Raw genomic sequence first — 16760 nt, 5'->3', positions numbered from 1 at the left:
GAATGGTGTTACTCTGTATCTTCATTGCCTACCACATAACCTAGTATACAGAGGGCACTCAGTAAATGTTTGTGGCAAGTATAAATGAAGCACACTCTGCACATGATCTTGCTGCATGCCAAGAACCTTTACTTTGCTTTGTAATCACAGACTGTCCTTTCTGCCCAAGCTGCTCTCTCCCAGAGCCACGAGATATGTGCAAAAACCAGGGGCTTAGAATTAAATAAAATTACAATTTAATCCCAGGCTGGCTGTGGTGGCTCACGCCTGTAATCCCAGCACTCTGGGAGGCCAAGGCAAGCAAATCACTTGAGCTCAGGAGTTTGAGACCAACCTGGGCAATATAGCAAAACCCCATTTCTACAAACAATACAAAAAATTAGCTGGTCTTGGTGGCATGGTCCTGTAGTCCCAGCTAGTTGGGAGGCTGGGGTTGGAGGATCACTTGCGCCTGGGAGATGGAGGTTAAAGTGAGCTGTGATTGCTCCACTGTAGTCTAGCCTGGGTGATAGAGAGAGAACCTGTCTCTAATAATAATAATGATAAATCCCAGCCCTACCATGTATTAGCAATGTGCCTCGGGTAAGGGGCTTATAACTCTTTGAGCCTCAGCTAACTTGTCTTTGAAATAAGAATGACACAACCTATATAAGATTGTAGTGAAGGTTGGAGATCATTTTTATAAAAGCTCCTGGCACATAGTTAAGGTGCTCAGCAATAAAATCAAAGCTACTACCCCTCTCAGAGTGCATCAGTAGTTTGTGTTCGGTGGCTCCCACTGACTTTACCTTGATCCTTTTTTCCTTTTGTAAAACAAATGGAGATTTTCCCTTTTAGCTGAGGAATCCAGGTTGTAGGCCCTGCAGGTTGACTAGATATGACTGGTCAAATGCTTCCAGTTCCTTGATGGTAAGACAGTCACCCTGGCCAGTAGAATGACTGGGGAACTATTGTAAAATGTCATAGTCTACCACTTTTGCCTCTTTCTCTCTTCTCATGAGTATGCGATGTTAGAATCAAAGAAGGTCAGGCCGGGCACGGTGGCTCACACCTGTAATCTCAGCACTTTGGGAGGCCAAGGTGGGTGAATCACGAGGTCAGGAGATCGAGACCATCCTGGCTAACAGGATGAAACCCCATCTCTACTAAAAATACAAAAAGAATTAGCCGGTGGCCGGGCGCGGTGGCTCAAGCCTGTAATCCCAGCACTTTGGGAGGCCGAGACGGGCGGATCACGAGGTCAGGAGATGGAGACAATCCTGGCTAACACAGTGAAACCCCGTCTCTACTAAAAAATACAAAAAACTAGCCGGGCGAGGTGGCGGGCGCCTGTAGTCCCAGCTGCTCAGGAGGCTGAGGCAGGAGAATGGCGTAAATCCGGGAGGCGGAGCTTGCAGCGAGCCGAGATCCGGCCACTGCACTCCAGCCTGGGCCACAGAGCGAGACTCCGCCTCAAAAAAAAAAAAAAGAATTAGCCGGGCGCGGTGACAGGCACTTGTAGTCCCAGCTACTCAGGAGACTGAGGCAGGAGAATGGCATGAACCTGGGAGGCAGAGCTTGCAGTGAGCCGAGATTGAGCCACTGCACTCCAGCCTGGGCGACAGAGCGAGACTACATCTCAAAAAAATAAATAAATAAATAAAAATAAATAAAAAATAAAAGAATCAAAGAAGGTGAGAGCCCTTGTACACATTAAATAGCATAGGCTTCCCTCCTCATTTTACAATAAGGTAGCTGAGGCCGAGAGAGGACAGTGCCTTACCCAAGGCCACCCCAGAGTTCTGGGGCAAACTAACATGTGTCTATCACATTCCATTTGACAAACCACCTTTTTTTTTTTTTTTTTTTTTTTGAGATGGAGTCTCACTCTGTCGTCCAGGCTGGAGTGCTTGGTGCAGTCTTGGCCCACTGCAACCTCTGACTCCCAGGTTCAAGCAATTCTCCTGCCTCAGCCTCCCAAGTAGCTGGGATTACAGGCATCCGCCACCACGCCTGGCTAATGTTTTGTATTTTTAGTAGAGACAGGGTTTCACTGTGTTGGCCAGGCTGGTCTCGAACTCCTGACCTTGTGATCCACCCACCTCAACCTCCCACAGTGCTGGGATTACAGGTGTGAGCCACCGCACCTGGCCTGACAAAACACTTTCTAGTTTATTCTTTCATTAGCCACTCTTACCCGCCCTATTGACCACATTTTATGTATAGATGAGAAGGCTGGGCTTAGTAAATCTGGGTTGACTAAGATCACCTATCTCTTAGAGGCAGAGCTGGGACTCATATCTAAGTCTTGGGGAGCCAATTTTTGAGGTTTTTCACTTTCCCATTTTTTAGACAAATGTTCTTTTTATCACTAAAATGCAGGTTCTTAACAGCCTTTGGCTGTTTGATGGAGCCTTCCTCTGTGCGTCTAAAGGTGTTTAGTAGCAGTCTCCACACTCCTTTGATTGCATGTCTTATCAGCTGAGAGTTTGCGTGCTGTGTTAATTATCTATTGCTGCCCAGTGGCATTACCACAATACACATTCTCACAGTTTCTGTGGGGCAGGACTCTGGGGATAGCTTAGATTGCTCCTCTGCTTCAGATTCTCTCCCAAGGCTGCGGTCAAAATGTTGGCCAGGGCTGGTGTCTCACCTGAAATCTAGACTGGGAAAATATCTGCTTCCCAACTCACAAGGTTGCTGGCAGAATTCTATTCCTGTGGCTTTGTAGAATGAGGACCTTCTTGCTGACGGTCATTTGGAGACCACCCTCAGTTCCTTGCCACGTGGGCCTCTCTGTATGATCACTCACTTCATCAAAACCATAAAGGGAGAGAGAGGCAATCGAGTCTGATAGTGAAATGGAAGTTGCTGTCCTATATAATGTAAATATAGAAGAGATGGTCATCACCTTTGCCATCTTCTATTGACTCGAAGCAAGTCACAGGTCTTGCCTACCTTCTAGGGGAGCGAATTACACAAAGGCATGAATGCCTGGAGACAGGCAGGGATCATTGAAGGCCATTTTAGATTCTTGTACACAAGCATAAACTAGTGATATGTGTATATTTGAAGTATTTGCATATACTGTTGTCAATCCATATAGGAACTATTAAAGCTTTAAATGCCATAGCCAAGTTGTCAGTGTAGCATTATAGGGTCAAGAAGGGTGGGACTCAGTTGGAGTTGGCCGGGAGGGAAGCGTCAGAGAGGGGCTCTTCTTTGAACTGGGTCACGAAGGTTGAGCACAGTCAGTTAGCTGTTCTGGAAAAAGCAGTCTGTTTCCCATGGCTTTTGGGAAGGTGAAGACCTAGGCTGTACAGGGGAACATGATAACACGATGTGGACTCACATCACTGAGAACAAGACAATTCGAGCCCAGCTGGAGAGGGACAGAGGTAGAGAACGCAACGGCAACAGTTTCCTGGGTCTCTCTTTTGGCCCAAAGTACCTGACATCGCCATGTTGAGGTCTTTCTCAACCTGGCCCTGAGCTAGGACTTAAGTTACTTCATTTCATTTTGGTTGTAAAGGCCTTCAGAGAGTCAGAGCAGCATCTGAGAAGAGCCTGGCCCTCAGGGCCCTTGAAGACTTCACAGACTGGTGTACACAGATTTGACACCTCTGCGCTTTGCTCAGATCTATAACGTGGGTGTTAGTGCCTCCATTTGGGTGTCAAGTCTCCAAATGAGATAGTGATTAACAGCTTCTTTGCAACCTCCCTGGCAGAAGCATCAATTGCTTCTGAGAGACTGTCCAGAGCCCTGAATGCTGCTGATTTATGAGCTGGCTGTGCCTTCTACTGTCATCTCTGGACTCCCAGCTTTCACTGAAAAATAAAGGTTTCCTTCTAATCTCACCAGTAACCTACCTTCCCTGTGTAAATCTGTGTATTGGAAAACTTAGCTTAGGGCACATTCCCAGGAGAGCATTGGAAGGCTTAGGTTAGAACACATTCCAGGGAGAACCCCTTCTCTCCCTGGAACCTCAGGATCATAGGGGAGCTTCCAGTTACAGTCATGCATTGCTTAATGACGGGATACATTCTGAGACATGCGTCATTAGGCAATTTCATCATTGTGCAAATATCATAGAATATACTTAAACCTAGATGGTATAGCCTACAACACACTTATGTGGGATAGCCTATTGCTCCTAGGCTACAAACCTGTGTGGCATGTTACTATACTGGATACAGCAGGCAGTTGTAACACAATCGTAAGTGTTTGTGTATCTAAACATAGAAAAGGTACAGTACAAATATGATGTGATCTTATGGGACCACTATTGTATATGTGGTCTGTTGTCAACTGAAACATCATTATGCAGTGTGGGACTGTACTTGTAATCAGCATGCTACCCCTACGTAAGTTACTGAAATAATATAAAGAATATCTGGCTTCCATCCTTCCTTCTTCATTAACTTTTCACCTGAGGGCAGTGCTATGTCTTCTCCGAGCCAAGACCCTGGTAGAGCCTGGAAACTGTACCTGGGAAGCCCTGCTTTGGCTTGAGGGATGGAGTATCTGAAAAGCAGCATCCAGATTGGGGCGAGCTTTTGAGGGGCACTGACAGGTGGGGCTGTGCAGAGGAGGGCCATCAGCAGATTATCATATCGCAGTGTGATCAGGGCTTTAATTAATGATGCAGAGAGGGCTTCTGGAGAGTCCTGTGTCATTAAACCCTCCTGACTGGATACACAGGGTTTGTATGCTGGTATCCTTTCAGTCACTCACGTTGTCAAGAGCGTGCATTTCACAAGCCTTGTCTACTTGGCAATTTCCTGTTTATTTTTCAGGACTCTATTCAGATACCCTCTGCTTGCTGAAGTTTTTCTTGACTTCTCCAGGTACTATTACTTATTTTCTTTTCTGTGCTCTTCTACAGCTCTCGTATGTTCTTTTATTATGGCAGTTTGCTTATTCACTGTAACTTCATAGACTGAGAGTTCCTTGAGGGCAGAACTTTATTTACCAATATAGCCCCCTAGCACCCAGCAGACACTCGGAGAAAGCTTCATTTGAACAAGTTGTTAGGCCTATCATATAGCATCAAAACTTTCCTGGGTTTATGTGGCAGGTTACTTGGGAAATCTTTACTTGTTCATTCATTGAAATTCTACTGTGTGCTGGTGAACGACGGAGATCGGTCCTTACCCTCCCAGATTCTATACTCCAGTTTTACATCTCATGTGCCACACAGACTAGAAGGCCCTTTTACATTAAAGAGAGAATCATGATTATAGGAACTTCTGATTGGAACATCCCAGATCAGACAGTGGTGACATTGGAAGGCTTGGCTGCAGGGCTGAGCCGAGGAAAGGGACAGAGAATGCCCATGCCATAGTGTAGCCACCCAAGATGGGAGCCAAAAGTGGTCAAGAGTCAGGTCTTAGGCCAAGAGGTGGTAGAGGCAATCTTCAAGAGATAAGGAAGTGCTGGCTGATGGTGACACTGGGGACCAAGTTTGGCACAAAGGGCAATAGCGTCTTACTTTTCTCCCTCTGGCCTAAGTGCCAAGAATTCCCAACGTCTTTGCTTCCGGCCCCCCATTAAAAGTTGGCAGCAGGAGAAGGAAATTTCTTTTTTCTTTTCTTTTTTTCAGACAGTCTCACTCTGTTGCCCAAGCTGGAGGACAGTGGTGCATTCTCGGCTCACTGCAACCTCCACCTCCCAGGTTCAAGTGATTCTCATACCTCAGCCTCCTGAGTAGCTGGGATTACAGGAATGCATCACCATGCCTGGCTAATTTTTTTGTATTTTTGGTAGAGATGGCATTTTGCCATGTTGGCCAGGCTGGCCTCTAACTCCTGGCCTCAAGTGATCTGCCTGCCTCGGCCTCCCAAAGTGCTGGGATTACAGGCATGAGTCCCCATGCCCTCCTGAGAAGGGAATTTTCTAGTCTTCAAATTCTTCCCTAGTTTTGACATTAATTTGGAATAGACAGCCAGAAAGATGAGAGAAAAACAGAGTACATATCTATGCAAATAAAATCTTGAGTGCTTGCTCTGTGGGCCCGTTTGTCCCTGCCATTACTTAGCATTTCAGAACCCAAGTTGATGGTTACTAAAAGGCTGATCAGGGCTTTAGGTTCTTTCACGCCTGCAAATTACAGTGTCTGACCTTCTCCAGCCACTTTTTACAGATATTTCATTAGCAATGTTTCTCTTTTCTTGAGCCAGTAGACTTGGGCAGATAGCCCTTGCCTCAGCCTCACCTTCGTGGTATCATCAAACGCTGACATCTGAATGTGGTATTGCCCTGTTGATGTCTCCAGGAAGGCCTAGCTCATTCTCCCAAGTGGAAGGCTATGCATTAGGAACTTATTCTCCAACATATTCCTTAGTCTCCCCTGGATTTAACTCTCTCTCTGGCCCCTCTTTCCAAGTTTCTGTCTCTTGCAAATCCCCAGCTAGGTATTCCAACAGTTGCCTCTAATTCATTACATTCCAAGCTGTACTCATCCCCCACTACAACCAGATCCTCCTCATGTTTTTCTGTCTCAGGGAATGGCACCATCATTTATATTGTCCCTGACTGCAGAGCAGGTTAGATTCTTTATTACACCCTCGCCTGGCAAGTTAAGATTGTAATTAAGGCCGGGCATGGTGGCTCACGCCTGTAATCCCAGCACTTTGGGAGGCTGAGGCGGCGGATCATGAGGTCAGGAGATCGAGACCATCCTGGCTAACACAGTGAAACCTCATCTCTACTAAAAATACAAAAAATTAGCCAGGCGTGGTGGCAGGTGCCTGTAGTCCCAGCTACTCAAGAGGCTGAGGCAGGAGAATGGCGTGAACCCGGGAGGTGGAGCTTGCAGTGAGCCGAGATCACGCCACTGCCCTCCAACCTGGGCAACAGAGCGAGACTCTGTCTCGAAAAAAAAAAAAAATTGTAATTAAATAAATAATATTTTCTATATTTGTTTGCCTGCCCTGTTGCTTCTCTTGGTAGACTGGTTCCTCGACAGTTGGGACCGTGTCTGTCTTGTTCATCACCATACCCAGTACCTGGCACATGGGTCCTCAATATTTGTTGGATTAATTAAGAAATCCATCCAGTCACCCAAGATAGAAACCTCAGCATCAAAGTAGATTGTAGATTTCCCCCACTCACCTTCCACATAGTATCAGTCAGCAAGACTTGTCTTTTCTACCTCTGAAGTATTTCTTGTCTCTGTCCTGTCGTTATCATACCTAGCCTTCAGGACCGATCATTTCGTATTTGAACTGTAGCAGTAACATGATGGCTTTCTCTACTTCTTTTCTTTTTCTCCTTCCAGTTCATCCTATACACAGCCACAGGGGTCTTTGAAAATTTATAATTCTGACCACGCCTTTAACTATGTCACTTCCCTACTTAGAAACTTTTTTTTGGTCCCCTATTGCCCAAAGAACAAACTTGAAACCCCTGTATTGCCACAATCTATCCCTGATTTATTTGACCTGCCTCATATCCTGCCATTATCTCCTGTATAACCTTCCATTTCAACTACCATGGTTTTCCAGGTCCCAGATCTTTAAGTCCCTCCATATCCACTCTTACCTTTTCTCCTCTAGTGCTTAACACAGTGCTGTCATGGAGAAGAGAGAGAGAGAAGGATGGGCAAAGGTAGCTTTGGGATCTGGCTTGGAGAGAGTCACTGGGTTTCCAAGGAACTAGAAGAAAACTTTTTAAAGCATCATCTTTCTTCCAACAGTAAGCTCTACTTTGAGCATCAAAATCAGACTCAAGCCTCAAGATTTGGGGAATTGGTGGCAGCAGACTGCTCTGGTGTTGGAGTTATACCTCTAAACATACATGAATATCCTTTTCTACAATGTGGTCTTTCCTTTTGTGGGGGTTCTTTATCTTGAAAGTGTCCCGTTTTGTTTTTCAGTTCTCTTTTGTTTTTTGGAGCATGGTTCTTTGGGAAGTGGCATCCACTGCAGGAAAGCAGAATGAGCAGAGCCAGCAGAACTGATGGAGTGGCACAAACTCCCAGTGTCTGGATGGGGCCATACTGGTGCCTAATCACCCATTTAACAAGCAGAAATTAAATGTTGCTCAGCACATGTGTCTTTCAGCTCTTCTTTTTCACACATGGATGGTCATTGTGAGCATGCGCTGATTGGACTGAAATGCCGGGGAATGGGTTAGGCATGCTCAGTGTCGTCCCTTTGCCACCCACAGTCAAATGACATGCTTCACTGTGGTACCTTAATACCCAAAACAGACCCATGCTAAATTCTGATGTCCTCTCTCTGAATTATGTACAGACTACCTGGGGGATCCTCTTCTCTCCAAATGCTAGCCATCCTGAAGTAACTGAACAGTAGAAACTTTGGTGGAGATTAACCGGGAGCTTGAAAATTTGTCTTTGGTAACCTGATACTGGACAGCTGAACTGAATGGTTGCAAAATAAATACCTCACATGATGTCTGTGACTGCATTTTGTGACTTTGACCTTAAGTTTTTCCTTGATGGTTTGTCTGTACTGGAGGCTGCTGGGAATCGGATTGAATGTGCTCGGTGTTATGATGTGTGGGTTAAAACGGGACATCTGAATGTTTCCTCCTGTAAGAATGGAGTATCAGTTTTAAAGAACACATTTAGGCCGGGCGCGGTGGCTCAAGCCTGTAATCCCAGCACTTTGGGAGGCCGAGACGGGCGGATCACGAGGTCAGGAGATCGAGACCATCCTGGTTAATACGGTGAAACCCCGTCTCTACTAAAAAGTACAAAAAACTAGCCGGGCGAGGTGGCGGGCGCCTGTAGTCCCAGCTACTTGGGAGGCTGAGGCAGGAGAATGGCGTGAACCCGGGAGGCGGAGCTTGCAGTGAGCTGAGATCTGGCCACTGCACTCCAGCCTGGGCGATAGAGCGAGACTCCATCTCAAAAAAAAAAAAAAAAAAAAAAAAAAAAGAACACATTTGGCCAGAAGTTGTGGCTCACGCCTGTAATCCCAGCACTTTGGGAGGCTAAGGTGGGTAGATTGCTTGAGCCCAAGAGTTGAGACCAGCCTGGGCAACATGGTGAAACCCAGTCTCTACCAAAAAAAAAAATACAAAAAGTTAGCTGGGCATAGTGGCGCATGCCTGTAGTCCCAGCTACTCGAGAGGCTAAGGTGGGAGGTTTGCCAAGGTGATGTTAAGCATCCTCAAGAAGCTGAGCCCAGAGGTTGAGGCTGCAGTGAGCCCCTCCCGCCTAGGTGACAAAGTGACACCTTTTCTTTAAAAAAAAAAAAAAAAAAAAAAAAAGCTCATTTACGTCCCATTTTGACAAATTTCAGAAAATTCTCTTAGGGCACTTTGAGTACCTGGCACTTTGACTTCTTGGCTAGTGTGCATTAAAGAGAGAAACCAGTGACACTGCAAAGATAGCTTTAACATACTTTTTGTTCAAAATGCCTATGATCTGGGAGGCTGAGCTTCTGATGGTCAGGATTGCTGATCCCCTACTGTTTCTGTTGTTCTCTGTATTAGTCTGTTTGCATGCTGCTGATAAAGACATACCCAAGACTGGGAAGAAAAAGAGGTTTAATTGGACTTACAGTTCCACATGGCTGTGGAGGCCTCAGGATCATGGCAGGAGGCAAAAGGCACTTCTTACATGGTGGTGGCAAGAGAAAATGAGGAGGATGCAAAAGCGGAAATCCTGATAAAACCATCAGATCTCGTGAGACTTACTCACTATCATGAGAAGAGTATGGGGGAAACCACCCCCATGATTCAAATTATTTCTCACCAGGTCCCTACCACAACATGTGGAAATTATGGGAGTACAATTCAAGATGAGATTTGGGTGGGGACACAGAGCCAAACCATATCATGCTCTTCCAGACAGAGTTCCCTATGTATTTCTGAGATAGCTACAAAGACACATTTGGACTTAAAAGGTTGACCATGCAGGTAAAGGAAGACACACAAATTAGGCTATAAGGAGCCTAACATCACCTTGGCAAACCTCCCATCAGATGCTGAATATATTCTGAGCACCTACTCTGTGCTGGGTAGTATTGTAGGTACTGAGGCTAGAACAGTGAGCAGAACAGACAAGCTCCCTGTTCTGGATCTCACAGTCCAGTGATCACTGCTCAGTGGCTGCCGGCGTCCGGCTTTCTCCAGGCAACGTTTCCTCCTTCAGTGGCCTGTTCTGTCAGAAGTGCCTCTGCAGCCATCACTGGGTGGTCTTAGCTCTGCCCTTGGGCCTAACAAAACAAGTCTGAGCCTTATTCCCTTCAGATATTTGAAGACAGCTGTTTTGTGTCCCCCCGCTTGAGTCTTCTAGGTTTTTTTTTTCTTTTTTTTTTTGTCTTGCTCTGTCTCTTACGCTGGAGTGCGGTGGAGCCATCATAGTCCATGGGCTCAAACCCCTGGGCTCAAGGGATCCTCCCACCTCAGCTTCCCAAGTTGCTAGGACTACAAGCTCCTAAGTACTTTTAAGTTGGTATCACTGATCAATTTTTCCAAAAATATGTTTAGAGATTCTATAATAAAGTGGCCAGGATTTAATTTTTGAGTAAGGATTTTAGACACAGCATTGTCAGCACCATTATCTTTATAGAAGAAAGGACGTTATAATATCAAATAATCTGGAAGGGCAATATCACTAAAAACTTGATAAGTTTAGCTTTATGAAAAACTTAATTTTTTCTCGCCTAGCCAAGACCAGTGAAAGTTTCATGAACCAACCAGCACCACCATTTGGGAGCCACTGCCCTTGGGACCTCCATGCAGCTCTTACAAATTACATTCAGCTGTAAAAGAACCCTGAGAAGCAGTAGCTTAAATAAATTTACCATTTTGTCTTTCCTATGTAAATAGAAATTTAGAGATAGTCTGAGGTTAACATGGCTGCTCCATGATGCCATCTCTTTTTATTTTTCTTCTGCCCAGCAGTCCTTAGCATGAATTTGTCATCTACTCCCAAGATGCCTGTGTTACCTCCAGCAAAGAGTAGGTGGTATGGTATGTGGCTCTAGGCCAAAAGTCTGTGCCTGATCTTTCAGGCCTGACAAGAGCCTTACCCAACAGGCCTCTTGGGAAAAGCTGCCTGCCCACACCAGACTGGGTGCCCAGTGAGTGCCACGTGTCTCTGAAGGGACTACAGTCAAGGATACTTTTATGCATATTTGCGTTTCATGCCCAGGGTCCTCCATTTGGATGCCTCCTAGCCGTAGCCTTTTTCAGGTGCCTCTGCAGAGACCGATTTATCTGTAGGGGACCGGGGAACTTGAAGATATTTTTTTCACTCCCAAGGCTCAGTACTTTTCTACTCCTAGCTCTTCCCCCTCTTCCTCCTCTCAGCCCCTAGGCCTGTGAAATGGCAGGAGCCTTTTGTTTAGGGATCAGTTGGCAGTGAGACCATCCCCACGTTTGCGCTGATCCACTTGACCCTTGCCTGGCACTGGTCCATGGTGGGAAATGGAACATTAGGGGAGCCAGTGCTTTCTCCTGGTTAGCCTCTTGCTTATACCATCACAGTAAGTGATGAAAGGCTTGCTGTTACTTCATTTTCACTTGTCTTAACTCTACTCCAAGTCTTGGCAGCTCAGCTGTTTCCAGCTCAACTCAGATCTCGACAGGCAGCAGGAAGGGAAAGGGTAAAAGAGGGTTGGCCAGTGGAGTTGGCCTGCCTTGTAATGAGCTTTCTCCAGAGAAAAAGGTCATGTCTTATTGGTTAGAACTGTATCCCATGGTTACCCCTAGCTACAAGGGAGGCTGGGAAATGCTCTTTAGTTGGGCACACTGTCACCCTGAATGAACCAGAGTGCTGTTGGTAAGGAAGGAAGAGAGAATGGGTTTTAGACAGATAACTAGTACATCTTGGAGCTCCTACTTTTACAAAAGTTGATGGTGGTTTGTCCATTATCAGGTTGATTTAATTGGTTGGTATCATACAAAGAATTGAGAGAAATGAATTTTGGGAAATTGGCAGTGGCACTAGTATACTTTTTGAAGCTCTCTGAATTCTCTCATAAAAACAGGGCATCTGGGATAGCAAAATCAAAAACAAATCGGCATCTACAACAAAAGGTGAAAAGGTATCCGCACAAACACAAAAATTCAAGCAGAGAGAATCTTCTGGCAGTGCCAAGACTTACACGGTATCAGCATTTTTATAGAAAGAAGCACAGGAAAGCAACAGAGTGTCTGCGAAATTGGAAAATAAGAGCACTCCAAAACAGCCTATAGGTACTCCCTGGAAAGTGTAATGGGCTAATAGGAGAACAGCAGCTGGAACTGGAGTTTCGTAATACCCAGTGTGCAGCACATGCATGCAAGGGATCCGCAGCAAGGTCTGAAGAAGCTGGAGCAACCAGGCACCAGAAAGCAAAACGCAAACAGAGCAGGCCAGTGATATTTGGGGCAAAGGAAAGAGAAGTCCAGATGAGAGTCGGGGAGGGGAACAGAGCAATGTCAGAAAGATGAAGCTGCATTTTTGAACATGTCATGAAAACAGAAAAGGAAGCTGTAAAGCCTTGAATTTAGAGAAGCTATTCTGCCTCACCTCTTCCTCCTAAATGTTCAGGAAAACTAATTTCACGTAAGAAAGAGTAACAGAAAGGATCACAGTCAAATCTTGTAATGAAGTTATTGTGTGAAAAATGAGAACAAGGAGCAGAATAACATCCCTAATGGTAATGAAAGCATTCCAGACAGTCATGCCCACAAAACCAGATAAAAGCCATAACTTAATATTTTAAAATGAGCTAAAATAAGAAAATGGTACAGGATATGAAAGAAAATCACTAATCAGAATTATAAGGCAGAAATTAGGTAATAGTACTCAGGAAAGAATTGGAAAGAAAAGAGAAAACTCATTTCACAAATGAAGGCTGAATTATAATAGAAGGGATATTAGAGTGAATAAGCACAATAGATAATGCTTTAGGGAATACAAAGTGAAAAAGGAAAACAGATTAAATTCCAGAATGAATAAAGAGAAATCAAAGAACTTAAGAAAAAGCGACCAATATGGGCCAGGCGCAGTGACTGACACCTGTAATCCCAGCACTTTGGGTGACTGAGGCGGGTGGATCACCTGAGGTCAGGAGTTCAAGACCAGCCTGGCCAACATGGCGAAAACCTGTCTCTACTAAAAATACAAAAATTAGCTAGGTGTGGTGGCGGGCGCCTGTAATCCCAGCTACGTGGGGGGCTGAGGCAGGAGAATAACTTGTACCCGGGAGACAGAGGTTGCAGCAAGCTGAGATCGCACCACTGCACTCCAGCCTAGGCTACAGATCAGGACTCCATCTCAAAAAAAAAAAAAAAAAAAGAAAGAAAGAAAGAAAAAGTGACCAATATGGAAGATAGGCAGAGAAGATCTAAAGATTTATTATAGATGTCCAAAGAAAAAACAAAAGCAATGGAGAAGAATACACTTTAAAAAAACTGTAATTAAAATTTTCTGGAATAAAAGACTACATATAAAACAGGCACACTCATACCTGGGGAGATCAACACAGAAGATCAACACTGAGACATAGTTGGTGACACTGGTTTATGTCCAAAGACAGTGGTAACATATCTAAGATACCCAAAGAAAGAAAATATGAGCTAAGGGTTTTACATCTAACCAAACTGGCCACAGACAAGACATTATGAACGTGGAAGAACACAGGGAATATTCCCATGAGACCTTTCTGAGGTATCTTCTAGAGAACGTACTTCAGACAACCAAAATGACTGGTAAGACATTGAAATAGCAGGTGGTGAGCACTAAATATGTGTTCACCTGTAGAACTAAGAGTAAATAATGCTTATGAGGGAGAAAATAGAGTTTATAATGGTTATGTGCCCTTAAAAGAATCTACAGTATAACTAAAAAAAGAAGAAGGAGAATGGGGAGAGCATGTTTAAAGCAGAATAAGCCTGCTGGTTGCCTTATAGATATAGCAAAAGAACTTTGCTTCAAATCACCTGCTGGAGGAGAAGAAGGGGAGGAGGTAGAAGTTACTAAATAATGTCTATGTTGTTCATAAGAGGAAAACAGTAGACAATCATTACCTCTCTCCCAAACAGAGGGGATAAAAGATGTTATAGATAGGAAATGAGGCTGGGTGCAGTGGCTCACACCTGTAATACCAGCACTTTGGGAGGCCAAGGCGGGCAGATCACCTGAGGTCAGGAGTTCAAGACTAGCCTGGCCAATATGGTGAAACCCCGTCCCTACTAAAAATACAAAAATTAGCCAGGTATGGTGGTGCGTAGCTGTAATCCCAGCTACTTGGGAGGCTGAGGCAGGAGAATCGCTTGAACCCAGGAGGCAGAGGTCGCAATTGAGCTGAGATGGAGCCACTGCACTCCAGCCTGGGTGATACAGCAAGACTCCGTCTCAGAAAAGAAAAAAAAAAAGGCCGGGCGGGGTGGCCCAAGCCTGTAATCCCAGCACTTTGGGAGGCCGAGACGGGCGGATCACAAGGTCAGGAGATCGAGACCATCCTGGCTAACCCGGTGAAACCCCGTCTCTACTAAAAAATACAAAAAACTAGCCGGGCGAGGCGGCGGGCGCCTGTAGTCCCAGCTACTCGGGAGGCTGAGGCAGGAGAATGGCGTGAACCCGGGAGGCGGAGCTTGCAGTGAGCTGAGATCCGGCCACTGCACTCCAGCCTGGGCGACAGAGTGAGACTCCGTCTCGAAAAAAAAAAAAAGGAAATGATTAGAACAAAAATACAAACCTTCACAAATTTTTTTTTAAAAAGCAAGCAAGCAAATAAGGTATAACAAACTGAAAAATTATTTATATAAAAGAGCTGAAATGTTAAAATAGATAATGAGTGTGAGTCCATGTTTCATTTTACCTCTCTCAGCTTGGCTTACTCTCCAAAATATTTTATATATATCTAAATATCTAGATATATATATATCTATCTAGATATCTAGATATATAAATATTTATATATATTTATATATATTATATATAAATATTTTGGAGAGTAAGCCAGGCTGAGAGAGGTAAAATATATCCAGATATCTAGATATATTTTGGAGAGTAAGCCAAGCTGAGAGAGGTAAAATATATCTAGATATATATATATGAAATCATTCTTGAAGGGCAAGTGTGATAATTAAATTTATATGATGTGGCTTAAGAGTGTCCAGTATATAATAAGCATTCAACCAAAGCATGGTCTCCAGCCTTCTCATTTAGGAAGGGGCAAAGCTAGGACTTAAGCCTAGGACTGTCTGGCTCCAGAGTTTGCTCTTTCTCTACGATGCTACTGATGGCAGGATGTATTCAATAAGGGGTAAAATTCTAGGGTTTTTAGAGGAGGAGGAATTCAACAGGAAATACTTCATGGAAGACATGGAATTTGAAGATGCAGAGAGTCCAGATGAAGCAGAGGTATGAAGGCAGAAAAAAAATAAACATGATGTCATGATGTGTTGGTGAGGGGATGAAGGATCTGTCAGATCGGCTTTAGTGTCTTAAACCTGTACTTCGAGCCTTCTTCCATTTTCCAAGGACAGCCTGTAAGGTAAAAACAGATAAAGCCATTTCTACCAGATGCATGCACTGGTTGGGAGTATGGTTGAAGAGTGTGTCTAAGGATGAGGCCTTGTGTACTCGACAGAAGGGTCCTGACAGCAGAGACTGCACTCCTGTGTCTACCCCCACAGAGTCTAGCAAAGTGCCTGGCCGATACTTATTGCCTGGTAAATGCTGGTGGGGTGAATTAATAAGGTGATGCATAAAACAAAGTTTTTCAAGGACTTTTAAAGTCCTCTTCAGGTAATTGCATTTATTGATTTACTACTGGCATCTTTGGGGATAGGTTAGGCTCTTTTAAAATAATCAAGAACTGGCTGGGCGCGGTGGCTCACGCCTGTAATCCCAGCACTTTGAGTGGCTGAGGTGGGCAGATCACAAGGTCAGGAGATCGAGACCATCCTGGCTAACATGGTGAAACCCTGTCTCTACTAAAAATACAAAAAAATTAGCTGGGCGTGGTGGCGGGCACCTGTAATCCCAGCTACTCGGGATGCTGAGGCAGGAGAATGGTGTGAACCTGGGAGGCGGTGCTTGCAGTGAGTCGAGATTGCGCCACTGCACTCCAGCCTGGGTGACAGAGCCAGACTCCTTCTCAAAAATAAATAAATAAATAAATAAATAAATAAAATGAAATAAAATAATCAAGAACTGTAAATGATAGTTTAAAGCAGCTTAAATCAAAGTTTTATTTCCTGCTCATGTTGTAAGTCAATCACAGGCTGGCAGGAGACTGTTCACTGTGGTCACTCAGGCATCTGGGGGTGATGGAGTAACAAACATCTAAAATATTGTTGATCCGTGTGCCAGAGGAAAGAGAGCTCTGGAGAGTCTCATAATGGCAATTCAATTCCACCAGTAAATGATACATGTTATTTCTCACAATTTATTGGCTAGAACTGTTACATGGCCATACCTAACTTCAAAGGGGGCCACGAAGTGCAATCCTATCATGTGCCTGGAGTATTAATGACTGTCACATTATTTGAAGGGTGGGGGCTCAATTTAGATAGGTCCATAGAAATAAAGGTCCATAGAAATAAGGAGCAGTGCACACTGCACCTGTAATCCCAGCTACTCGGGAGGCTGAAGCAGGAGAATTGCTTGAACCCAGGAGGCGGAGGTTGCAGTGAACCAAGATCGCGTGCCGTTATTGCCCTCCAGCCTGGGTGACAGAGTGAGACTCCGTCTCAAAAACAAAACAAAAAAAAAACAGTGCAGAACAGTGCACACTATTATCCCCCTTTTCACAGTTGAGAAAACTGGTGTACTAAGAAGTTGAGTTACTTGCTCAAGCTAACCACC

The 16760-nt window shown here is 44.6% G+C and overlaps 1 protein-coding gene across 5 annotated transcripts in view; it reads left to right on the top strand.

Annotated features, from left to right (window-relative positions):
• Positions 1-8409, top strand: part of YIPF1 (Yip1 domain family member 1) — a 39618-nt gene extending 31209 nt beyond the window's left edge. For 2 of the 5 annotated variants that reach the window (XR_003115726.1, XR_003115729.1), the window contains 2 exons: positions 4777-4827; positions 7857-8409. The gene's annotated coding sequence lies outside the window, so the exon portion shown is untranslated. The remainder of the gene's footprint in view (positions 1-4776; positions 4828-7856) is intronic. The other 3 variants (XM_025358065.1, XM_025358090.1, XM_025358081.1) reach the window with 2 other exon arrangements.
• The last annotated feature ends 8351 nt before the right edge of the window (positions 8410-16760 follow it).

The sequence above is a fragment of the Theropithecus gelada genome, chromosome 1, assembly GCF_003255815.1.
Source record: "Theropithecus gelada isolate Dixy chromosome 1, Tgel_1.0, whole genome shotgun sequence".
NCBI classification, from domain to species: domain Eukaryota; kingdom Metazoa; phylum Chordata; class Mammalia; order Primates; family Cercopithecidae; genus Theropithecus; species Theropithecus gelada.
This window is presented reverse-complemented; position numbering and strand designations above follow the sequence as displayed.